Here is a 27,259-nt window from a genome sequence, read left to right on the forward strand (position 1 = left end):
TAAAAAGAATAAATGTTATTGAGATTCAGTGGGAGGCTTTTTTTTGTCCGTTTTATTTTCAATGTTTTTTGTTTTTTTAATCACTTATCACTTCTCTATCATTTTTCAGTTATCATAGAGACAGGAAATTGTGGCGGTAGAATGGGTCAGGTTGGAGTCAAACCATGGCTGGACCTCCAGATACGATTGGAGGAATTTGCAAATGACTGATGTGATGAATGAATAGCTATCCATATAGGACAAATGACTGCCATTGCTTTAGGTGGTAACATATTATAGGCTGACCAAGGCTACAGTATAAGGTACGAGAGGCTGTGCTTTATCGTGAATAAGTCACGGCTGAAGGGCGTTGTTACGCACTAGGCGAAGCAGAGTGCCTGGAACCCCTTCATCTGTGACTTATTCACAATACCTTATTGCTTTTATAAAATGGTTACCACACAATACAAACATTAAAGCCAAAAAATATGTATCAGTGCAACTTTCATGAAGTAAAATCGATAAAAGCCTTCCTTCCGCTGTGTCTACTTTAAATGCAGGTACACTCACTTAATTGATCTCTTACAATACTCTACTATATAAGCATCAATGAACAATCTCCATGAGGACAAACATATGTTTATGTTGCTAAGAGTGGTTGCTAGGGGTGTTGTGTTTGGATGCATAGAACTTTTGGGTGAATCGGTCAACGCCGTGTTTTATCGTGAATAAAACCGCTATTGACCAATCAGAATCAAGGACTTGAACTAGCCTAACCGTTTTATTAAACGTAAATAATTAATTCTTTCTTATTTCTTTATTTACTGCTGTTCATGTTTAACCATGCTTAGAATGAAGTTAGAAAAAGTTTTTACTTCGCACCCATAGCTTTGTTTGGAATACATTACATTTATTCAGGCATTTGGATACTTTCTTAAAGGGAACCTAAAAAATGAAAATTACATTATGTCATCATTTTTAGGTTGTTCCAAACCTGTATGAATTTATTTTTTCTGCTGAACACAAAAGAAGTTATGAACATATGATTTTATCAACTTACAAGTATTAGCCTGGTCTTCTCTTTTATTTTGTTTTAAATGTCTTGGAAGCTAACTTGGGGTTTAAACACAGTCATTGTGACAGACACACACACACACACACACACACACACACACACACACACACACACACACACACACACACACACACACACACAGACACAGACACAGACACAGACACAGAGAGAGAACGTGTTGGCCGTATGTAAACATTGATAAACTCTCAGTTAGTCTTGTGAAGTGTACTGTTGTACGTCTAAATCAGCACAGCATTCTCTTGACAAGCTAATACCTATATAGAACATTTGTCAATTCACATCATTCTCTGATATTGTCCTTGCATTATAAACCATTAATTTGTCAATGTGATGAAACAATCGCGAACCTTGCGAAGCTCCAGCGTGATGTCACATTATATCGGGAACAATCTGAAGTTCCATCAGAGCAACACAAAGAAAGGTGGACGTGCGGCTGAGGAAGGAGTCGTTCTTCATATTCCCTCAGATGTGAGGGGCCGTATATTAAGGCAGTCAAATTGTAGTGTGTGCATGATTGGTGGCAAGAACCTGGACAGGGAAGATTGCTTGTGAGAGTAGCCTCGCATTAAGCCTGTCAATGTACGAACAGTTCACAGGAGAGAGCTATAATTAAGCCTCCCTTATCCAGGAGAGGCTCTCCATTATATTTAAATTAAGCATGAGTGATTTTGATCAATGTATTCTGAAGGTATATGTGTGTTGATAGCCTTGGAGAGGCATGGGATTTCATCTCCGTATCCGACAAACAGAAGAGGGAGAGAGAGGGGGGTGACAGAAACAGACATTTTTTGAAAAGATTCAAGACACCGTTCTTTTTGTTTGGATTATGATCGTAATGTCTCGTAAAGTTGTGGAAAATGTCAAGTCGCCTGTCACCATATCCGTCTGTGAGTGTGTGTTCCTGTGCCTCAAACCAATTGATTTGTTGCCGTCATCAAGAGCGATAAAACGATTCCCTTTCCTGAGCGCTCACGACCACATCTTTGGAGAACAGTTTGTTCATTTCAATTGCTGAGAGACGTAAAGAGCGGGACAAGTGGAGAAGTTCCTCCCATAAATCTCAGCTGAAATATGACTTCTCCTGCCTTTTCCTCAAGGCTCAAGTGTGGAGGCATGCTTGAATCTGACATTAAATGCCCCTCTCGTCTAAGTGAGCGCAAGACCGATGGCGGAAAAGTTACACTTCCAGAGCAACAGATAGTGACCAGAAGTATCCAAGCTTTAAACAAGCTGTATGAATTGTGTTCAAGTCCTTACTGGTTTATCTGTCCAGGAGAGCTATAAAGAACAAGAAACAGACTCTGAGGCAATAAATTTGACTATTATTTGTTGGCCAGAGCGAGTATAACATATCTTTGTTTAATATATGAGTGCATGGGATGGAAGTCACTTTTTTTTTTTTAAGTGCTGGGAGTGCAAAAATGTGAAGGTTCTTATGTCACAAAGTGGCAGAGGATTAGATCATGAAATAATTTGATTGTCCACAGTTAATTTAAATTATCTTTTAGTGTTTTGATAAATAGTCAGTAATATTGTGATGATATTTCATTTCTTTTACAAATATTTTAATATATTTTAAAATGTAATTTATTTCTGTGATGGCAAAGCTGCATTTTCAGCAGTCTTTACTCTAGTCAGTGTCACATGATCCTTCAGAAATCATTCTAAAATTCTGATTTGCTGCTAAAAATTCTCAAAATTCTAAAAAGTTTCACTGCTGAATGTTTTTTTTGTGGCAACTGTGACACTTTCTTTTTTTTAGGATTCTTTGAAAGTTCAAAAGGACAGCAGAGATTTTTTTTGTAACATTATAAATGTATTTAATGTCACTTTTGATTGCTAGATAAAAATTATACATTTTTGTTGCTTTCTATCTAGGATCAGGTGAACCTGAAACCATTTTAATCATTCAGGGCTTCCTTAAGACAGACCAATTAACTAGTCGTTCAGGAAACCCACCAACTAGTTGTTCAAATATGTTGTTTTACACATCCCTTACATGTCCCCACCATAAAAGACACAAATATGCATATCTAAGTGAAATGCTGAGTTGTAGAGACAGAAAGCGAGAGATTGCTATCTGTCTAGATTGAAAAAAGAAACCACCGTGTTAGGTTTCTGGAGGAACACAGTGCTTTTGTGTTGCACGGCTGGCTCTCGCCAACACTAGTGTCTTACAGGCTGGCGAATTAAACGCACTGGCTCCCTCGAACCTCGCTTTCCTCTCACACTAATCTTGCCGTATTACCTTCCAGGGTCGCCGTGCTGTTTTAATATCTGTCACTACCTTCCTGGATTTTACGACCGTGCTTCCTCCCCTTTCATTTGTCCTCTTTTTGTTTGACTAGCCTGTCTCACCCTTTTGTATAATTCTGTCTTTGTTTGATGGGAGAAATGAGAGTGATTTCAGGTCTGGTCTCTGCTCTATCTCCGGCTGTTTTTCTCGTCTGTGCCCAAGCTGTCGCGCAGAGAATGCGCCCGCTCTTTCGCCGACAAGTTGGTGTAAACACTCTGATTGCAGCGCTAGCCGGTCTCGCGGTGCGCTGCACCTGTGTTTAATTGGTAACGGCCTAGCAACAGGTCCATCATTACAACGGAGGTAATCTATTAGCCTTAATGAGGCCTGGCGGAGAGATGCATTGATTTTTTGCTGCTGTAGTACGGACGCCTGTGTTTACGTCCCACTCAGGGAGAACTTAATGTCTCTGGCAAGCAATAACGCTAGAAAAAACGGTAACTCTTTATTTCGATTGTCCTCTTTAGACATTCTGCTAACTATAAGTAACTTTGCATCTGCATGTCAACTACCAGTCCTTAGAGTATTAGTAGACTGTTTGCAAACACTTTATTTTGATGGACCCCATCTGACACACTATTGACTTTAAGTAGCTTTGCAAGTACATGTAAACTTATTGTACTAACCCTAACCTAACAGTCCACTAATACTCTCTAATGAGAGTTTGTTGACATGTAGTTGGAAATGAATGACAGTTTGTTGACATGTAGTTGCAAAGTTACTTATATCGAAATAAAGTGTAACCGAAACAACCACCCCGGTCCTGAAGGGCCTGCTAGGGTCATGAACACATTCGTTAAAAATATATAGTTTGTTTTGAAAAATGGAAGCTTTATTAAATTTTTCAAACTTAGCGTCACTCTTATTTAAACAATAAGCTGCTGTTTCACTCATTGCCGTGAATGATTACATTTAGACCGTGTCCTGTATACGTTAATGACATTCCGCCATGACAGATTGGCATTCAAAAACTGTCCAAAACATTCGGTATGCCGCTGACATTTCATGAAGGCCTCTTCTTGTTTTTTTTGCACTTTATGTACTTGTATATTTCAAAGCTCCTATCTTGTCGAGATTCAAAGCTTCGCCTTGTTATTATTGTAAAACCTGAAAGGCCGGAGCAGAACTAATTCGATATGCCCTTGTTAGTGAAGGCCGTCAAATAGAGTGTTGGTACCTTGGAAAAGCTTCATAGAATTGCGTTCCACTATTTAAGCTGGGCTCTTGCCATTTTGATGTTTGCTTTTATGTCCCAGGCATATTATTTTGTTATTATTATCCGAAACAAGACGCACACAAATTGAATATTATATTTAAAAGTCAATTTCATTGAGGAGATTACGCAAATCAGCCTCATTCTTTTCCGTCTCGCCTGCCTCCACCTCGATGCATCTCTTAATTTACACTGGTTTGCTCTATTCATTTGTCAGAGCCTTGCCAGGGATCTTTTCATGTTTTGCTCCTAGCTTGCCTTCCTTATTTTTGCATGGTTATGGCATTTGTGTTTGTTCTCTTCCACAGTCCTGAAAATCAAACCTTAAAAGCAATTACCTGCCGACATTTAATGTGCTCAAGCAAGGTGAATTTCATTTCGCCCTGACTGACTGAAAACCCTGAGCATGGCAGCTGCCTTTTCAGCATCGCAATAAAAACGCTGCGTACTGTAACGAGACCGAAAAGCGTAAAGTATTCCTAGTGTGTTATTGGTCATTTTTATGATGTTTGGCCATTTTGGTCCTAAACTGCAAATCCTTATGTGGAATTTTCTTTATTGGCCCTCATGAAGGTCAGCCAAAGATCTCTGCGTCGGGGAAACTATCAAAGCCCATGCCTGAGCCTTTGGGGGTCTGGGGTAATAGCCCTCCTGACCAAGGGGAAAGAGAAACCTCTGATTGCCCAACATTTTACAGAGCACATGTTTGTCATTAACACGTCCTACTATGGTAGTTACAGATGTGATTAAAACAACCTGGGAGACAGGTGGGTCCTGTAGCCCCTGATTTGCAGGCTCTTTGTTCTGGGCCTGCTCTCATTCTGTGACCGCTTGGGTTTTGGGGGGTTTGTTGCACTTGGGTTTGGACTGGGTGGAAGCACAAAGCTGCATTTTCCCCCTGTTGAGGCCCACTCATCAATTTTAGCCCTGACCTTTGGGTATTTATTTTTCCCCAGCTCTTTCTTTTTTTCTTCTCTGTTTTCATCCGTTCCTTGGAACTTGGTGTTATTTCATTTTGGAGGTCAGGAAGTCTCATACGGTGAGTGGAGTGAATTGTCTGGGACTGAAGACGCATTTTGGACGCAGATCAGCGAGCGAATGAGTGAGATCCCTGGAATGCAAATGGATGAGAATTTAAACAATGATATTCCAAAAATCTGGAGCGTAACCTTAGAGGCTTGTTTAATGCTGTACTAACAGGACTTGAGCACAGCTAACCTGAAAACAGAGGTGATTTAGCCGTCATTTGCTTTCTGCCTCTTCCTCTGTTATTTTTTCCCCTTTAAATAGGCTACAAAAACAAGCCATTTTTCATCTAACACGTCACGTGTTATCAGACCACTAGCGTATCCAAAAACACCACAACACAATTGATCTGAATTTGAATTGAGGAAGGAAACAGGATGCTATATTATATATGTATGTATGTATGTGTGTATATATATATATATATATATATATATATATATATATATATATATATATATATATATATTAGGGCTGTCCGTTAAACACGTTATTAACGGCGTTAACGCAAACCTATTTTAACGTTTTAACCCATTTAAAGGTTAATTTTTTTAACGGCACTGCGCTTCTCGTCCGGTGTGCTACCCCCTTTAACGTCACGTTTTGAGTGGATGAATGATGAGCGCAAGACGCCAAAATAGATGCCAATAAGATTCTGAATGGAAAGTTTACTTTTAAAAAGTTGCCAAATGGTTCAATTGACAAGATCCAAGTGATCTGTGTGTTTTGTCTTTGTGAACTGAGCTATCATCGCAGCACGTCCAGTCTGAAATACCACTTCATGGTCAAGCACACACACAGCAGATGCATTTCTACGCCCACTCGTCAATATCAGTAACGTTACCTCATCAGTATTTCTTTCACCCTTTTATTGATGGACAGTGTTACATTGTGTGAGAGATTATTTGCTCCAAGTGAGATTGTTAGTGGGAAATTGAACACAGTATATGCTAATGTTGTTTTCAATACAAAACATTTGCACAAAGCAAGCCAATCCACTTTTCCATGTTAATAAGAGCATAAAAATTAGAAAAAATAATGGGACAAAAAGAAATCAAGAGGCATTTAGAATAGATAAAAATGTGCGATTAATCGTGAGTTAACTATGACACTAATGCGATTAATCGTGATTAAATGTTTTAATCGTTTGACAGCGCTAATATATACACACACACACATACCTATAGCATCCTGTTTCCTTCTTCAATTCAAATTCAGATCAATTGTGTTGTGGTGTTTTTGGATACGTTAGTGGTCTGATAACACGTAACACACACACACACACATATATTATATAGGCTATATAAACTTTGAATACCGGTATGTATGTATATATATATATATATATATATATATATATATATATATATATATATATATATATATATATATATATATATATATATATATATATATATATAATATATATACATACCGGTACTCAAAGTTTATATAGCCTATATAATATTGGCTATATTATATTATATAGCATATAAACATATTTAGTTAAAGTGTATCATAAGTATAACATTATTTTTTTAATTATAGAAGCAAAAGATAATGTTTGAATTTAGAGTTATAAAAGCTTTGAATTTTTAAGTCTAGAAGATTAGAGACAGACACATTTGTATTTAACTGTCCATTTAATTTACTTTCCTGGGCCAGGGTGGAAGAACACTACATTTCCCAGAATGCATTACCTATGTTGAATTTCTTAGAATCACAATTCAGTGAATTCTTCTTCCTGTCAGTAAAGTTCAACTTCCTGTAAGGTGTGGCCAATTAATTTTTCATTTCGCACTGATGAACTGAAAGGAAGCCAAGTCTTTAATTCAGTTTTCTTTTAACAAACCTGCAGCAGAAGCAAGCAGGAGGAGTCTACGCTTGCTTTCAGAGTGATGTGTTTATAGTAAGCAGCTTTTGAGGAGAATTGTGTCCTTTTATGGTCATTCTCCTTGCTTTGCAAATATGCACTAATGCGATGGCATCTCTCTAGCCTTTTCTCTCACTTTGCTCTCTCTCGCTTCGATCCTGGTGATGAGGTACCAACGAGGGCCGCCGGTGTCAGTACGGTCCACCATCCTGTGACTCATCCACTTGTAATCTCTCGTGAAAGTGCCTTTTAAAGTGTTCGCATGAGTACGTGTGTGTTTTTGAAACCCTCAAAGGCCTCTGACAGAGGTTTGTTTTTACTTCGGACATGTAAAAGCCTCACTCAGGAGTGTTTAGGTTAGAGCGCTGCTGTCTGCGGCCCTCGCTCCACTTACAGCATACTGTTTGGGAGTGTGTTTAAGAGGAGTTATCTGCATCTAACATATACAAACACGCATACAGACATGCTGCAACTATCTTAATGTGACTAATGCACCGGCTTTGCTATCAGACAAGAGCTGAAAGCGCTCAAGGCATCTTGTGTGGTTGTATAAGGACCATTTGTCCTGACACAGCTCTCATATGGATGAAATGAAAGCGGTTAGTGATTATTAAACAGGTTAAACTTACATGGAAAATGTTTCTGTCTGGTGTAGTTTGGGAAAATGTCATTATTCACATTCTGTAAGCTTGACATTCTGACCTTGACATTACGAGAGGAGTGGCAACTCTAAGGTTTTTCTGAAGTTATTCCTGAGTGTTCAAAAAAAGATGCAAGGAGAAAATGTCATATTTCAAAGCTATTAATATGTGCGTAGCACGACAGGGAATGTATTAAGTCATGTTCCTTATTAAACCTCACTAATGCCACATTATGTAGCATGTCATCAATTAAAATCAATCATTGGAACTGAGGCATCATGAATTAAAGATGCTCTGAAGGTGGACAGCACACGTCTGGATGATTGGTGTGGGCTTTGTTCTGGTCTGCGTTCTGGCTGGATCAGTGACTATAGTTCATTTGATGTTTGAGATCGGTGTAGTCTCAGTATGGTATTGCAGTATTTTAAAGCTGTTTGAATGATCTGATGCAGCTTGTAGCTTAGTCATATCAGCCATTTTAATATTGTCTACAAGTTTGAGATCACTTCATGATGTTGGGTTGGGTTGTCGGTTTGACTAGTTAGACTTACTAACTTATTTATTTGATTATTTATTTATTTCACATTTTGTAGCCAACATTTACATTTTTATGAGCCTGTACCACACAGTTCAGATGCCAAATAATGGTTAAAGTCCATTTTATTTTTCATCCTTCTGCATTGATTTTTGTGATTTTACTTTTGTCCTTAAATGTGTTTATTTGAATTAAAACAGGTTATTTATTAAAGGAACACTCCGACTTTTTGGGACTTTAGCCTATTCAACTTATGCCCCAGAGTTAGATAAATCCATACATACCTTTTTCATCTCCGTGCGTGCTATAAGTCTGTTTGACGCACCCACCGCTAGCCTAGCTTAGCACAAAGACTGGATGTAAATGGTTGCAGCTAGCATACTAATCCAAATAAGTGACAAAATAACGCAAACATTTTCCTATTTACATGTTGTGATTTGTATAGTCACAGAGTGTACAAAAAACAAAGTCACATGAGACACAGACATATTTTAACCGTATAAATACTGGGAACTATATTCTCTGAAGGCGAAGCACTGCTACTTGGGCGGAGTGATAACCGCAGCACCTGAGACGCGCCGTGGTGAGGAGCAGAGAGTTCGTTCAGAGCGCGTCTCAGGTGCGCTGCGGTTATCACTCCGCCCTATATTCAGGGGATATAGTTCCCAGTATTTATACGGTTAAAATATGTCTGTGTCTCATGTGACTTTGTTTTTTGTACACTCTGTGACTATACAAATCACAACATGTAAATAGGAAAATGTTTGCGTTATTTTGTCACTTATTTGGATTAGTATGCTAGCTGCAACCATTTACATCCAGTCTTTGTGCTAAGCTAGGCTAGCGGTGGGTGCGTCAAACAGACTTATAGCACGCACGGAGATGAAAAAGGTATGTATGGATTTATCTAACTCTGGGGCATAAGTTGAATAGGCTAAAGTCCCAAAAAGTCGGAGTGTTCCTTTAAACTTGACTAATCTCAGTCTGCATAAAAGCACAAAAGACACATTAGCAAATGAAAATGAGTAAAAAGGCTATTTATTTATAACATATTCAAATCTGGTCATCTGTGTTTTCCCTTATAAAGATTTACTTTGGTAACCATAGTGTCTGACTAAACACCGAAGACATTAATGTGATTGTTACTATTAATACAACTGTGGTAACTAGCTATTAGCCACCACTGTCTTAAAATGTTTGTATGATATGTAAATTATAGTTGTTTGAAAAGGAATTAAACATTTGATTTCATTGTAAATCATAGATATTGATTCAGATTTTTAACTGGTATTTTACCATTTATGGACATTGCAACTTTTATTTTTTTTGGTATTTAGGTGATCTGATCCATCTAGCAAGCTCTAACTATATCAAATTGAAAAATGAAATTAAATATATTACATTGAAAAACGTTGGATGCTTTTTAGGTTCATGTTCACCAGACATTGATCAGGTGTGTTTCTTAATTGACACTTAATGGGCCATGCTGGTGTTTAGAAACAGCATTATGCAGTTCAAAAGTATGGAAATGAATGCTATTTAAAAAAATATGAACTGCAGTATATTTACCTTGAGTTCTGAAATCTGACATTTCAACAGATGTCTTTTAAAGGGTGAAAAGAAGTCTTTTAAAGGTGCTGCTAACTTTAGAGACATAACTTGTCAGAGAGTTTCAGTATGCTTGCAGTCCAAATGTTACTGTTAGTGCACCATCAGCTAAACTGAGAAATTCAGACTCTTTTCAGCACAGTCGCTTAAACAATGCTAATCAGCCTCACTATCCGTCATTAACGCATTTAAAGTTAGTTTATAAATGGAGAGGTACACTGGCTTTTCTTGGGGTTGTTGGGCAGATCATCTTCTGTGTGTGTGGCTTTGATTAGATACACACGGTGAGGCCCCTAATCTGCCATTCATCTGCGCAGGAATTTCTCAGTTTCGGAGGGGCCTCTGAGAAAACTCTCAACGCAAACAAACAAAATATCAGCTTACCCTGCCTCGCAATATCCCCTCTCCGATCTGGGGACGCTGAAGCAACACACTGTTTATTGTTTCATAGTAAACTCTGCTGTTGCATTGCTGCCTCCTTAATTAGATTTTACCTGCCTTATTTTTCTTTTTCCCCACCCTTGCTTTTTATTCTTTACTCTTAAAAGGTGATGTTTTCGTGGACCACTGTAAACCACAGGGTGTTTGGAGAAACAAGATTTCCGAGAAGAGAACTCTGATGGGAATGCGACAGACATCTGAGAGTTGAATTGCTTTTGTTGTTCTGTAGAAGATTTTTCAAATATGTTTACGATATTAACAACTAAAGTGAGATGAAAGCTTAAGATGCTCAAGTTTCGGTAATGTCTGAGACGCTTCCCCTCTCTCTCCTCCTTACTTTTTCAAACATACTTCGCCGTACCTCCAGGGATAACCGGAGTGTTTCTTTGTGGTTTGATTTGCCCCAGTGTGGCCATGAGAATGCAGGCACTCCACAGTAAACCCCCAGGGTTGCCACCAGGCAGATCCACCTCTTCCTCACTCACCTGAGGGGCCTGTCACCCTTTCCTGGGGGTTGAGATGCACCTCTCTTCATAGACACTAGGGTGAGGTATATTATCAGGGGGAGCCTGTCTACTCCCCGAACGTAGGGCTTGCACCTCGCTTGTGTGCACAGAGCTCGCTTTGGAGTCTCTCGGCAATGACCGTCTGATGTCGATCACCTTGGGAAATTTTAGTGTTGTCAGTCACTACGTTTCCTTTCATCGACTTTCCCGAGCCACGTTCTGTCATTTTTTTCCCCCCTCCTCTCCCTTACCCAAATGTCGTGGAGTGCTAAGAAAGTGTCATCGAAAGTAGATAAAATTAAAACTTTTTACAAATTTAAACAAAAACACACATCTTCTAAAACTTAAAGAAACCTTCAAGTGCCTCGGGATGAATTCTCACAGGTGCCTTGAACTTGTGAAGAGGTGTTCAAGTGTGCGTTTATACGCTTGTCTCTTTTGTTTACTATGTTTGCGTTTCTTTTTAATATTCTCTGTTTTGGAAAAAGAAGACAGCTTATCACTAGGCTCGCTGACCCCATCACCCATACAGTCCTCTTATGGTATTGTATATGCAAGCAATGGCACTTTGTTTTCTTTCATAGACTTCATGCCTTACATGGAGGCACACAGTGGCTCTAGCCAGCGTTGTGTATCACGGAGAGGCTTTTGCATTGTGTATCGGCTAGAATAAACTGTAGGAGGCACACTGGGGTCAGATCTCCGCTATCAAATCCTTGGATATATTGGATAGGATGTCAGCGATCTTTCAAACATGACATGTCAGTGTTTAGAAATGAAAAGTACACCACAACAAAAGGGGGAAACCTAATACGCCATGCCCTGATGCACACTTATCGGCTCACTTCAAAGTGCACTTGTCATTCACGGTCTAAAACAGGGTGATTTTTCTCTCCATCTCTCCATTTCTGTCAAATAGCTGTGCCCCCCTGAGCAAAAAAGTACAGACAATATACTGAAAAAAAAATGAGGGGATAGAAAATAGGTTTTTCTTTTACTCCCCTCCTCTGTTAACTCCCCCCTCTCTTGCCCCCTGATCTCAAGCCTCACTCTCTCCACACACTCATGGGGAATGTTTGGAGGCCCTGTTCATATTTTGTTTGCACAATGCATTCCTGCAGGCTCTTTATTTATGTCAATCTCCCCTTTGATCAGGGTCCGCTTACCCACTCGGTTCCTGTGAGTGAAAGAACCCACCTGTGAGGCAGCAGCCAGGGCTCTGGATTCTTGGGAAAGTTTACCGTCAATTAATATGGCTAAATTATTTCTTCACATGGCAAACTACTTATGTAAGGTGATCCTGGCTGGTGGCTGATTCCCTGACATCTGGGTTGGATATTCTGCACAGATGGTTCTACCTGCTCCGGGAGTCTCTTTTCATTTTGTTTTCCCTCCGTCCTTTCTTTCTCGCTTGCTTTTTTTTGTGCGGGTGAAAGGTAGGCCACGGTTGAATGCTTGGGCAGAGTAATACAACCAGTAGGGAAGTGAAGGGGTTTGTTTTTCTATTTTTTATTGTATTCAAACTTTTTAATGCAATGGTCATATTATTTAATGCTAATATAACTATTGAAAAATAATAATACAATTTATATCATGATAACTCTGTCATGAGTGTTTGGCATGGTAATGATAGTTGATATGTTTTGTCTTGGCAGAATAGATCTGCTACGCTGCTGCTGCAGAACAAAGTACAGAGACTTGCTACTGCCAATATATACACAACAAGCTAATGTGAGCAAGTAAGACATGCTGCTGAACAATAGCGTACACTAATTACCCGTAGCAGATCTATACAGGTGGAGCTGGGGAAGGTGGAGAGTTTCTGAAAGCGGTCTGCATGCAAACTGCTACAGCAGATGCTGACCAAGTATTTGAAAGTTCACTGGCTACTGAAACAGCAGGAACCAATCAGATATAGAGAAGAATGTGATAGCAAGCAGATTGAGTTAAGATGACTAAACTTAGTTTAGTTTAGTTTATTTTCATGTCAGAACTTTGTACAATATATTTATATGTAAATAGATATATATATTTCCATTAATACTGTGTGATAATTTAAAGGTATTTCCTAAATGAAGTCATTATATACCGTATATCACTGTAATTCACAATACTAAAGTAAAATCTACTTATTAATATATTATCTGGAACCTTTTAATTTAAGTATTCAGTTACTTTTCTTCCTAAAGAGATTTTTATTTATAAAAAAAATTGGAACTTGCAATAAACCAATCAGAGCATCATCTCACTTTCCCTTTAAAAGCAGGCCTGCTTGTTCCATGGCGGATTGTTATTATACGCACGCAACTTACATTATGGTAAAGGTGATTTTGCAGTCTTCAGAATTTTGTTTCCTGGTTCTTGACGGACAACCCACTTTGTCAGGTGTCCTTATGTCTCTATATTGGTCATATTGTCTCTATATTTGGGTAAATGTGTAAGCTAGATTTATGCCTATTTTTTCACATCTTCATGGACACCACAATGATTTCCCTCGTGTGGTAATATTTTTCTTTGTAATTATGTATGGTTTGCAAAAAATAAAAATGGGAACTGCTGCGTCTGTGTAGATGAGAGAAGCAAAGTGTATGCGCGTTGTGCACACGCTACATTATGGCCAAGCTGCAAGCATGCGCCCTTAAAAAAGCATCTGAATAACGCGCCACTGACTTTAGACTAGGTTTTTCTTGGTCTGTGGTGGAATTGTTTTCTGAAACTGCAAAATAGCACCAGGGAACGTTTGCGCCGGAACACGCCTCCTCTTTTCGCTAAACCGCCCCGACGTGCGTCTGTGGAGGGAAAAGTCCGCTGTGCGTCGGGTGCAAAATAGGAATGATACATGCGTCGGTGTACAAAGTCAATTGCGCTGGGTGCAAGATAGGGCCCTTACACAGTGTATATATATATATATGTATATAGATAGATAGATAGATAGATAGATAGATAGATAATCTTTGTGCTGACATGTTGACTTTGACAGCCCTAAAAACAGCCCTTTGACTGCCCTTTTATTATTTATAGATTTTATTAAAATATGTCGCACCCCTTTTCTTTTGTGTCCCTGAGAGGGTCCCTTGGCCCTAAACTGAGTTCCACTGTAGTGCATGTACATGCAAAAATGGGCCACAATCTAAGGGAATGACACTAAATGTTTTGCATTTCATTTCATTTAGTTTTAGTTTAATTTCTTCTAGTTTTGACCTGTGTATCAATTCCACTTTAGGTCCTGAAATTATAGGTAGACCTACATTTAATGAATTACAAATCAAGTTTCCTTTCCCCCAGCAACAAGGCCAAGAGACCAATCAGATTGTCTTTTGTTTTTTAAATAACTTCGATATCTTGAAACTTTTTCATCCCAAGTTTTTTTCATCAACTTGATTAACCTCTTTAATCAAGTAATGTGTTTTTTGTCTGTTGCTGGTTTAGCATATTTTTATCAGTTTTTTAAATAACACTTTTAAATAGATCGACCTGGTTTCAGACACTACTGAGGGTCTGTCCTGCTATCTGTGCCTGCAGTGAGACTGGAGCTCCGGACACGTTCTCATACAGAAGCTCTCCCCTTGCATCCCGCCCTCAGCTATCCCAAAACCCCCTTAGGAGTGGTGGACTCACAAGTACCCCATATCCAAATAATTAATCCAAAGCAATTACTCACTGCCTTCATCCGTCTCTTAGCCTGCTAACAAAACATTTCTACGTATGTCCTCATCAGTTAACTTTAATTACGCCGACTACAATTTATCAGCCTCACATTAATGAAACATGCTGCACCAAGATACTCACAAAACTGTCCTATTTTCCCTCTTTTTTTTTCTGTAATGGAAGGAAAAAAATAATAATTAAGAAACCCAACAGTGAGGAGCCTCATGAGAGAGCCAGCAGGAGTTGTGAGATATCACTTTTTTTTCTCCTCTACTTTGTTCTAATCAGGGAACATAGTTACCGTCACCAACGTGTCTCTTTTATTCAACATAAGTGAAAACAAGCTCATGAGACACTTTACTTTTTTTTGCTAAATTTTGCAAGATATAAAGGACCTGTTTCATAATGTTATTTTGTTTTTTTTACCTGGACGTTGAAGATAATGTGAAATCTGAATGTTATAGCATTTTCTTTTATGTCCACAGCAATGATGTGGGTTTTGTTGCCAGTTTTGTTGTTGAATGCAGTGGGAGAACTTGACATGCACTTATTGTGTTGAGTAAATATTAGCCATCTGTCAGAACATAAAATGAGATTTGTGATTCCTGGCAGCTGCCTAGTATAAGTTCGAGTTAAAATGATTGTTAGAATAATTAAATATGAATTAATTATGTGTACTCTATCAACATATGTGGCCAAACTTAACATTATTTGTTAAGGAACATTTTTATGTCAACATACAGTACCTTACTAGCTACACTAAAATCACTGATAGTAAGAAGGATAATCTGTCACCATATTAGCTAGACCTTCTTTCCTTTACTGATCTGACGTGAACATGCAAGGACACATGATGTAAGCCTGACATTTGCTGCCAATTTGAACACGACAGCACTAAATATAAATCATTACTGCAGGCTTATCATACTGACATCAATAAAAAAAAAATTTGAATATAGATTTTTATGTACTACTGGCTCAATCTTAATAAAACCTTTTAAAAAGTAGAATCATACCACTTAAAAATGTATGAAAAAAAAAATATGAAAAAAAATTGGTAACACTTTATTTACACTGTCACTGTTCCACATCGTACATGTACTTACTCTAGTAATAACAGTACATTTGTGCATAATTGCGTGCTACTAACCCTAACCCTAATCCAAACCCTAACTCTAATTATATAGTACGTTTAGGTTTTTAGGGAGGCGTTTTGAGCATCTCTACTTAGTAAAGTCCAGCTCTTAGCTCAGATGGATCTCTTCCATCTCTCCATCAGCCAGGGTGGGAATATTCCAGTTACCGGCATTCTGCAGCCAACCACTTTCGTTTGAGGGGAGCTAGTGTTTGGTGGAGCTCATCCTTGCTTCCTCGGCCAAGGGCAGCCTGGGAGCAATTTGGCAGTGTAAATTGTTGCCACACATGGGGCCAGTTGCTGGCAGGGTCAGAAGCCCTTGATGTCACACCCTGTCATTTCAAATTATGTTATGCAAAGCGAGGCAGCCGCTTAATTTTCTTGTAAGTTGGACCACGGGGCCCCTTGGGCATAATGAGCAGGAAGTTATAATTGGACCGAGCTGTTGATTGCGATAATTGCTACTGTCTGTACGAGGTAGCCCGGCCTGCTCTGATCAGCTTGTTACCAAGGCATGACAGCATGCTGCAATTCTGCCTGGACTGAGCGAGGGAACACAGGAGGTGGAGGTGAGGGGGGGGACAAGGAGGTCTGAGGGGGTAGAAGTGCTGCTTTTGGAAGCATCTGTGTTGTGTGGGTTTAGATGGGTGCATCGCCATTCCTGGCCGGGCCTTTTTTTCTCGGCAACAATGCTCTCCATCCTTCCCCCACTGACCCTTTGACATCTGCCCACTTGTTGACCTTAATTTTGTGGTCTGTCAGGGGGGAAACGCAATAAGGTCACTGGTCTTTGTTCTCTGCTGAAAGGTAGGAAAGGGCCATTAGTGTCCACAAATCCTCAGACATAACTATGGATTCACAATGCTTGAGACCCTATAAAAAAGGATAAATATTGGAGGCGGATTAGACTGTTGTGTTCATATTTTAGACTAGCATGGTGGAAGCGATAGTTTATGCAAAAAAAAAGTGTTCATATTTATTCATCCTCATGTCTTTCCAAACATCTAGTGGGACACAAAAAAGTAAATTTTTAGGTGAAACTTTTGCTGTCAAGCTCCAAAATGACAAAAACTTCTACTTCTGAAGACTGGAGTAATGGCTGCTGAAAATTCAGCATTTCCATCACAGGAATAAAAATGTAAATACATTACAATTTAAAATAACTTTTTCTATTTTAATGTTTTTTTCTTTACTGTATTTTAGATCAAATAAGTGTAGCCTTGGAGACCATAAGAGACATTACAAATATAAAAAAAAAAATTCCAACCGTATGAATGATTTCTGTTTTATCTGAGCAAGTGAGCATCTAGGATATTCTTCAAAATGTTTCCTTTTGTTTTCCATGGAAGAAAGACACACTAAAAACTTTCAAACAACAATAGGGAGGGTAAATAAATAAAAAATGTTCATAATTACTTGAACTATTGCTTTATTGCTTTCCCTGTTGTGGCAGTGAATATAACATCCTTCAGTCTCTCTTTCAGCATGGGTCTCACGGCTTGCGCTACAACACATCACTGAATCGAGCACTCATTACTTTCCTTGGGTACTAAACAGCATTAGCCATTCTAGGTCATTAGACTTCAAAGGCAAGGGGTGGATTATTTACTAAACTTTTGAAATCACATGGCATGGCTGCCTTGTCGTTCTAGATGAGCCTCTAATGAGATAAACACTAATTCAATCTGAACAAAATAGCAGAATCTTAAATATTTACTGTTCCTGTCTATGAGCCATGATTAATCCTGAGAACAATATTAGAAGGCACATATCCGAGTCAACGTTAAAAGGATTTGTTTTCGCTTCGTTTTAAATTATCCCTCAGGTAAATTACTAAGGGTTTCTTTGAACGGTTTCAGATCATTTTAGAGTTATACACACAGAAATCTTTCACAAAGTGCATGAAATGATTATATTTTTCATTGTCATGAACTTAATGTTTTGTGTCATTTCCAGCATTTGCTCATGAAGGTAATGTCTTCCATGTTAATTGAAGGTACTTTGAATGCTGTGATCTACTGAATAGCACCAAGATGTTCACACTAGAAGCACACTCCAGGCGTCATAGATAGTTCCCTTAAGAACAGAGGGTCCAGACCTTTCACCAACCAGTCTCCCCATTCACCACGACCTTCACACAGACCTGTCTCAAAGGTCACTTTGAGTTGTGGTGGAGGGTTTTTTTGAGAACTCGTTTCAAGATACCAGCACCTCATTCCATTCAGGTTTTTCTGAATACAGCACTCTACACTATGGCTCATTCTTATATCCTCGCGGGGTCACGTGGCGGCAAGAACTTGGTGGAGAAATGTTTTCATGTATTTATTTATTAATATTCTAGCGTGCTCATCCTTGCTTTCATGCGCCAGGACAACACGTACCCGATGACCCATAGCGATTAGGCCTATTCTTGCTCATCTTCATAATCTCGAGTGGTGCTGCCTTTAAGAGGGAAGCTTCAGGGGCAGGGGCTTCCTGTGAAATGAACGTTACTTTTAATGGAAAGGGAATGATGATAAAAAAGTAAAAAAAGAAAACAAGATGATTACCGCATATATAGACATGTGGACCCTTATCTTTTTGTTTAACTTTCCTCTATAATGTGTTTAAGACTGTTCCACTCGTGGATCTGAACAAGCACATACTTGGAGTTCTAATTGCCAGCGTTCGTCAGTTTTCCCCTTCGAGATGCGACTGCGGAGCGGCTAACGATGCACAGCTACAAAGGGAGAGCAGCGGCGGGGTTAACATGTCTCAGTGCTCTCCCTGGAAGCGGGATTTTTGGGGTTTAGACACCCACTGAGAGAGAATAATGAGTATATGTTTCTAATCTGGGCCCCTAGGAGATTGCAGCTCCCTTGTCTTTTCACACTGGTGGAAATCGGCAGCCTTCTCTTCTGTGTGTGTGTGTGTGTGTGTGTGTGTGTGTGTGTGTGTGTTTTTCACAGGCTAATTTAGAGCTGTCTTTGATGCTTTCTCTCCGGAGCTTCTGTTTCAAATATCCAAATGCAAGGATTAGTGGGCTTTTGTGCTGTAAACCCCAATTTATCCTGGTTTCTTTCCTGTTTTTTTTATTTTATTTATTTATTTTTTGTGCATTTTTTTCTTCTTCTTTGCAGTCTTCCGACTCTAGAAACTGCAAACAATGACAGGCTGACAACCTCTGCAGTGTTTATGTATGTATGTATTTATTTGCATGCTTGTCTGCGTGTCTATTGTAGGCATTATCCGTGCGTGCTTACGTGATGCACGCGGTGTAACTGTAGCAATTTAGGCGGCATATCTTGTTTTAAGATTCATTACCAGGAATAATGTGAAATAATAAGGACTGAAGCGTATTCTCTCGGTGATATTACAAATCCCTTTGTCAGGCAAAGCACTGTCACTTCTAAGTCTGGGTCTGATGAAAGAGAGGAATAAGGAGAAGACACATGCAGCATGCACCCGTCGTCTGCTAACTGAGCCGCCTTTGACGACTTTCAGGATCCCGCCACAGATCCTTGGATGAAGCCTTCAGTGGAGCTGGCAGCTTATATGGCACTTTGCCCGGGCTTGCATCCCTCTGCCGACTTGTTGCATTGTCACATATTATGTATTTAAATCCCCTTGTGTCGTTCTGTCACAACACACCATCGTTTTCAATGTCTCTGAGGTGACTTTACCGCAACAGGCGATGAGACTCTCTCCGTGTTACTTCAAGAGAGCCAAACTCTGATTAATCTGAGAGAGGCAGCAGCAATTATTTAGACACTGGTTGCTCGGGAGAACCGAAGGGTCAGGTGACAAACACAGAATGGCCTCAGCTGACAGAATGCTAGTTGTGATCTAATACGAAAGAAAAAATGGTGTTCACAGCTTAAAATGAAGGCAACAGTTTGCATGGCTTTTTTGTTGAATTAATTTAATTACTTTTTAATTTGTTGAATTCATTCATGTATATGATATAATATTAATTATATTATTAATTAAATATTATTTTAGTTTTAGTTTTTAACAGTCATTACCAATTGAGGTTAAATAACTTTAAAGAATTAGCATTATTTTTAAGATATCTAAGATTTATGTTTATAATGTATTTTGTCTCTCTTTTTAATCTGCGCTACTCCTTCCCTCAGTAGTTTTCATACGTTTTGCTATTGTATTCTCCGTTATTGAGGATGAACTTTGAGCTTGGTTTCTTGTGTTCAGATCCATACATGTTTTTGGCTGCTGGCGACCTTCCAGTGTTGAATGGCTTTATTTGCTGTGATTTCTCTTGGAAATGTTTTGCTGTATTGACTGAAAAGGTCAGAGTGCCATGCATCTGGAGATTAAAGCTACAGCATGCAAACAATGCCTCTCTTCTCTCTCATAGACAGACCCTCACCCACCTCTGGTTCTATCAATAACAGTAATGTCCCTGACAACTGTGCAAAATAGACCACCATATAAAAAAGTATAAAAAGTACAGGCAGTTCCAGCTCTCAAATGTGTTGATATTTGACTTTTCACCGTAGCACTGTATTGTGAGAGCAATATGTTGAAGAATATCAGTATAATTTGTTGCTTTGCCTGTTTTTGATTTGCACAATGCCTCCTGCCATTTAAAGGCCTTTAGTAAAGCAATGCTATTCTGATGCTTTTTCATTTGCAGCACACCACGTCTGCCAATTACATCAATCCACATTGCCGCTGAAAGCTTTAGGCTACAACCTATCGGAGAGTTGCCACCATGGCGAGTGATAAAAATGTGTTCCAATGCTGGAAATTTAAAAAAAAATGCATACAGAAGTCTGTATTTAACCTCAGAACAATCTCAAAGAAAAAAGAGGTGCTAAAGTCTAATGTTTTGGTGGCTGTGCTGTAAAATGTAATTATTATAATCTTCATTCAAGGATTTTGAAACAATGTTGAGTACTACTGTAAGGTTAACTTAAATGTTTGGAAATGATTAACAGTTTTTGAAAAGTAAATTAAAGTACTTTTGAAAAGTAATCAAAAGTAATCAAATGTAATCAGTTACATTACTTTAATTACTCTACTTATTACATTTTCAATAGGGTAACTTGTAATCTGTAAGTGTGTAACCTATTACATTCCCAAAGTCACCTTCCCAACACTGCTAGGTATGCACCGATACCAAGAAGTCTGGCCAGTACTGATGGGCTGATGTATCACGTTTTGGCTGATTATTAGAAATAAAACATTATTTTTTTTTATTTTTTTAAAGCTATGCTAGTGGTCAAAGGTTTGGGGTCAGTAAGATATATTTTTAAATAAATTAGTACTTTTATTCAGTGAAGATGGATTATATAGATCATAATTACCAGTAAAGCCATTTATAATGATTTCTGAAGGATCGTGTGACACTGAAGGTTGGAGTAGAGAGTGCTGGAAATTTAGCTTTTCCATCACAGGAATAGATTACATTTTACAATTATTTGGCAGTGCATGAAAAATGGCTGCAGTATGAAAATTAGAAATTCATTCTTATATTTGCTAAAGATTACATTCAACAGTGTTAGTAAATAATAAGTCTTTTTCAAGATGAACTTTAAGAGAGTGTTAGATGGTGGCAATGGCCATTTATCTTGCAATACAACAACACCCTTTGATGCAAGTAAAACTTTTCCACAAGTTCCTCTTTCCCTTGTCATATACTTGTACTTTCTGGATGATGTTCCCATTCTGGCTTTGGGATGTCATTGGTTGACAGTGCTCTGCTCTTTAGCCTAGCTGATCAAGGCCATCTCTCTCTCTACGGCCTATGAGGAGATCTACCACATCTGGCAGACCATGTCACATAAGTGTTATATGCTGACAGGTAAGGGAGATCAGGGCCGTTTTCTCTGTTCTTAGGTTGGCAGGTAAAAGGAGCAGGTGACAGGTTACATGAAGAAAACGCGACTAGTAGATCCATCATGACCTCACTGCTTCTCCCATCAGCTACCGGTAAGGTTTGCACTAACCAAACCAACATCTCTTCTCATATCGGGAGAAAAACATCCTACTTGCTCACTCCCACCCCTGCTTTACCCTTCTTACCAACAACTGTGTTCTTGTGTTTGCTGTTGCCTCGCTACCCGGATTAATTTTAGAGGCAGAACGAAGGGGCTGGAGAAAAAAAAAACTGTCATGCAAGTCGACAGGCAGTGATTAAGGTTTTAACTGATCATCCTCTCCCTGACAGCTAACCAGCTATTATCTTAAAAGAATCAAACGAATGTTCAAAGCCCTCGCCGGGCATGGAACATGAAAGGAGACGTCAGCTCCTGGCAGCTGACAAGCCAGGAGGAGAGCCAAGGAGTGCACGAGGAAGACTAAGAAAAGGGGAGAGAGAGAAGGAAAGACAAAGCAGGGAAGAAAGATCTTTATTTTCATTCTAAAGGGAGTTTTGACAAACTGATCCCTGAGCCCGAACACTGATGTACTAGAACAACAAAACACAATGGTGCGTTTATATTGTGGGTAATGGTACAGATGAAAGCAAAGGATGAGATGCACAAAACGGCATATTTTCAAATTCAACTTCAGATCGTGAGTTGCCTGAATGACTATTCGACTAAAGGGATCGTTCATCCTAAAATGAAAATTAAGGAATAATTTACTCACTCTGGTGATGTTCTAATGTCGTATGCTGTTCTTTACTTTATGGACCACAAAAGGACATTTTTTATGGCCAAGATCAAGAATTTTGTTAAATAATACAAAAAATGTCAGTTTGTTTTTCACCAAACCCTATCGTATACCCCCCATGAGAAATCGTGGAATATAGCTATGTCATGTCGCATGGGATCATTCTGTGATACTTTTGAGTCTTTTTGAAAAAGCTTGATACTGGCCACTATTCACTACCATTATATGTATTATTTTTTTTTATTCTCCTTTTGTGATCCATAAAAGAAAGAAGGACCCATACATCATTAGAGCAACATCAGGGTGAGTAAATGATGACTTAAGTAAATGATGACTTAATTTTGATTTCAGAGTAAACTATCCCTTTAAGGAAGCCAATTAGATCGGCCAATTAGTTTTGGGTCTGAGGATGTTCAAAGGGCCATAAGGGGGTCAGTGGAAAATACATTTTGTGTAAAGAAATGTATTAATGGCCAATAATGGTAATACAAATGTACCAGACTTGACATTTATTACGGTTTCATTCTGCCCTAATCAAATCATGAGATTTAATCACGGTTTATTTATACATCTAACCATACTCAAAAGGTTAGGAAAATATAAAAATATTTTTTAGGTAATATCACACACACACACACACACACACACACACACACACACATACACACATAACTATTCACACACACATAAACTATTCAAATTCACAGTTGTTGTTGTGTTATTCTGTGTAATTTGTAGTGTTTCAAATAATTTGTCCCTAGTCCTATCAATAATATAGAGTTAATATATAGTCCAAGATCATTTTTGCTTCTGGATCAGCAAAGTATGTTTTAATTTAATTTAATTATTACATAATTAAAAAGTGTTCATTTAAATGATATAAATACTATTACTACTGCTTCTATTATGACACTGACTCTGTTATTGCTGCTATTTCAACCATTCAACTGTTTTATGTATTAATTCTGTGTACTACTCACAGTCTTTCTCTGAATGGCTATGCTCGACCCAAATGTTTATACTATAATTGAGATTAAAATTGGCTCCACTTTCCCAAAACTTTTTTTGATCTACTGCAAAGACAATCATGCCACCAAACCTGGGGGAAATGAGCCCGGAGGGTATCCGGCAGTCCACTGATGCGTTTGAAGTGTAGAGAGGATTTAGAAAGAGACCAAGTCGCTATTTGTAGGAGGGAACAATCTAGAGAACATAAATATGGAAAATGGTTCATTATAAATTTGTGAAAGGAGCTATAGATTACGCCATGTCCTCGCTTTAAGTTTGTGTTCTTAGACCCACTTTAATCATATTACTGAGAAAGTTTCTGAATTAGTTTAAAAGTGAAAATAACACAATAATAAGGAATATAGTTTTTGTATGTTTTTCACCACTTCTCTTAGCGCTCTGACATTGTGAGCGAACATTGGCCACAAGGTCAGATCATACACTGAACTAGCATAGAAATCACTTTTGAATGAAAACGACCAGTTCTTTTACAGTTTCTGTTATTCTGCTTGCATCTATTACAGTGAATGCAGGTTGAGCATATTGTGGAGTATGTAGAGTAACTCATCCTGACAGCCCTGCTCATGCAGATAGTGAGAGTAGACCTATCAGATTAGCACCAGGTTCAGCTCTATAGCCTGTGGGTTAGATGGGATCAGCTTCAGCTGTGGCATTTACTGTTGTTCTCCGTTAACCAATATTGTGTAATGAGAGACTCTCAACTTGTGCTAATGACATTTTAGCCAAGAAACAGGAGCTTTATGTCTTCACTTTCCCTGCGTCAACTTTGTTTCTAATATGCCATGCTCCAGATTGACACATTGATATTTGCTCTGATGGAATAATTTCTGAATAGTCCACTTGGGCCCAAAAGCACATGTGTGGTTCTGCGTGGGATTTTCAAGAATCGAATTCGCTCAGAATTGAACAACAGCTGACAAACATTTTATTTTAGATCAAGATATCATGCATTGTCACAGATAATCATGCGTAACTTTTGGACCTATGATTGGGTGTCATCAGTCATGGCGTATCCTTTCCTGATTCGTTAGCCACCCATCACATGACCCGTCCCCGGGAAGAAAACATACAAAAACAGCCTGGACTACGTAATGATAGTGACTGCAACATGGATAACGAATTACAAGCGTTACTGACGTTGATGTCTTTGCTAGCAGCTGTTGTGCAAGTAAATAATGCATTTTGCAATGCTATAACTGCCTACATGCGCCCGTTTACACCGGCACGCGCATGCCCAGTGTTGGTGAATGGTCACGTAATCCGTCGTTTTAATGTTGGCGGAGATCAATTCTAATACGCAGCTAAAACGCTGGTGTGGACAGAGATCGTATTCGTTTTAATTCTCTGTTTCTAAACTAAAACGCAGTAGTGTGGATGATGCCTAAGAGTAAAAATTAATAGCTTACATGGCTGCAGAAAACCAATCTATATGTTCAAATCTATATATAGACTTAAGGAATAATTTTCACCTCAACTTGCTCCTTCTAAAGCTGATTTTGGCCATTACACTACTCAGTGAGAAACATTAGCGCAGGGATATTGGCATTTAATCCAGCACACAACCGTAAATCAGTGTGGGGACAGGAGCCATGCTTTCTAATTGTCCTGTTAAGTGCTCCAGAGTGTGACATGTTAAGCACACAGTGTCCTTTACAACTGAGGATAACCTTGCAAGAGCTTTTCATTGTCCAGCACATAGATTTTGCCTTTGTCCTATTTGTTCTCTTATAAGTATTCTCACGTGTGTGTACCCTATTTTCCTCTCTTTCTAATCTTATTGGAACATGTTGTCCCTTGGCATGCAGTTTTTAACACATTGGGTGTCTAAGAACTGTGGTTGTCCCCAGGTTAATGCTCGCAGAAGTGAGGGCTAATAATGGAGACTAGTTCATCAGGCTCCTCGGAGACTCTGAGCTGGAGAGTCAGCGACCCACTTACCAAACACACAGACCCAAGTTTCAGCCTGATTTAGCCACAGTTTGCCCAATGTCAACGTAGTAACAATAATAATAATAATGTATTGTTAGTGAGCATTTATGTGTGTATATGTGTATATGTATGTATGTATATGTATGTATGTAGTATGTGTGTGTATATATATATATATATATATAGTATCATCAGTATCAGATGCAGTTTACTTTTTTTTACGTATACCGTATGTATGTGTGTATACAGTATGTAGGCTCTGTGCAGGAAGCAGACAAAGGTGGGTGAAAGGCTTTAAGGAGTGATACATGAAAGGTAGGGTGAATTCTGTACCCTCTCACTATCACAGAACCAATGGTTCACTTCTAAGACTTCAGAGGGTCCACCATCCCAGGGGAACAGAGGTTGCTGGTAGCCGAGTACGCACGGTAATGGTGTTGATCCAATCTCGGGTTGGTGGAGAGAGTTTTGGGTGTATTCGGCCCATGCCAGGAACCGGTACTGGCAGGGCCGGATTAACCATTAGGGCAACTGGGCAATTGCCCAGGGGCCCAGGACATCTAAGGCGCCCTGGGCACCGTCAAATATTATGTCAAATATTATGATTAAAATGTCTCCACGATCTGCTTTTGAAGAAATATCGTAGGATCGTGCATTCTATCAGTTTGCAGTTCTGGCGCCTCCGTCTCAACATACTGTAGCTACAGCGCGACGTATATTCACATGAAATGCAGAGGAACGGGACACTGTAGTTTATAAAAATTAATTATTTGCATGTGCTTTAAAGCCTTGCCGGTTAAACATGTCATTCGCTGCTGATGTGCTGTTCTAACGGGCGCTTTTCTGAGCGCAATAACGTTACACCATATGAAAAAAGCCATATGAAAGCCATATGAAAATGGCTTTCCATACTCTGGAGATGAATTTAGGTCCTTAATCTTAGGTTGAAGAGTAGTTCTGTGGTAGTTTTCCGACCGGAATATGACAAGGTGTCTTTGCCATGGTTTAGGCTCATTCATCGAATCCTAGGGCAACTTTCTGAAGTCAAGCATTGAGATTGAGCATTGGTCGTACAGTTCTTTAACCTTGGACCATAGGTGATGGAGAAATTAAACTGGCTGAAGTATAGGGCCCATCAAGCTTGCCTGGGATTCGATCTCTGATGTTCCAGATTTCAGTGATCAGTGAGTACAAGGAAGGGATGATGGGCCCCTTCTATAGCCTGGGAAAACCCAGACCACTTCCGGCAAATTTAGATTTGCTCTGCAAGTGGGTCTGGCAAAGAGCCCATTGAAACCCATTTCCAATCCGCCGAAATCGCGGCACCAATCAGAAACGTTTTACACGATGACGACAGAGCAGAGACGGTGACGCAGATTTTGTACATTACAGAGATGGATGCCGCTGTGGAACATCACAACATCACTCGTTCGAATCAGCTATCGCGTCTGTTTCAAGCGATTTAAAATGGTCATTTTCGTTAGCACAAACAGAGAATTGCTGAGAGTCTCGAGATGTTTCTCCGTCGCTCTGCATACGTCATGTCATTCATCGCTCTGATTGGTTTTAGATCTTTCCGACGTCCGTTGGTGACGCCCCTGTGGAAATGAATTGTCTATGGAGCTTTGCCAGACCCTTACTCAGTTACAACTGAGAGGGTCTGGGTTTTCCCAGGCTACCCCTTCTAAC

The 27,259-nt window shown here is 39.1% G+C and overlaps 1 protein-coding gene across 5 annotated transcripts in view; it reads left to right on the plus strand.

Moving 5' to 3' along the window:
- The window catches only part of foxp4 (forkhead box P4), a 288,002-nt gene that overhangs the window by 12,064 nt on the left and 248,679 nt on the right, over positions 1 to 27,259 (plus strand). The gene's annotated exons all lie outside the window — the stretch shown is intronic.

This window comes from Phoxinus phoxinus (assembly GCF_949152265.1).
Source record: "Phoxinus phoxinus genome assembly, chromosome: 22".
Classification (NCBI taxonomy): Eukaryota; Metazoa; Chordata; class Actinopteri; order Cypriniformes; family Leuciscidae; genus Phoxinus; species Phoxinus phoxinus.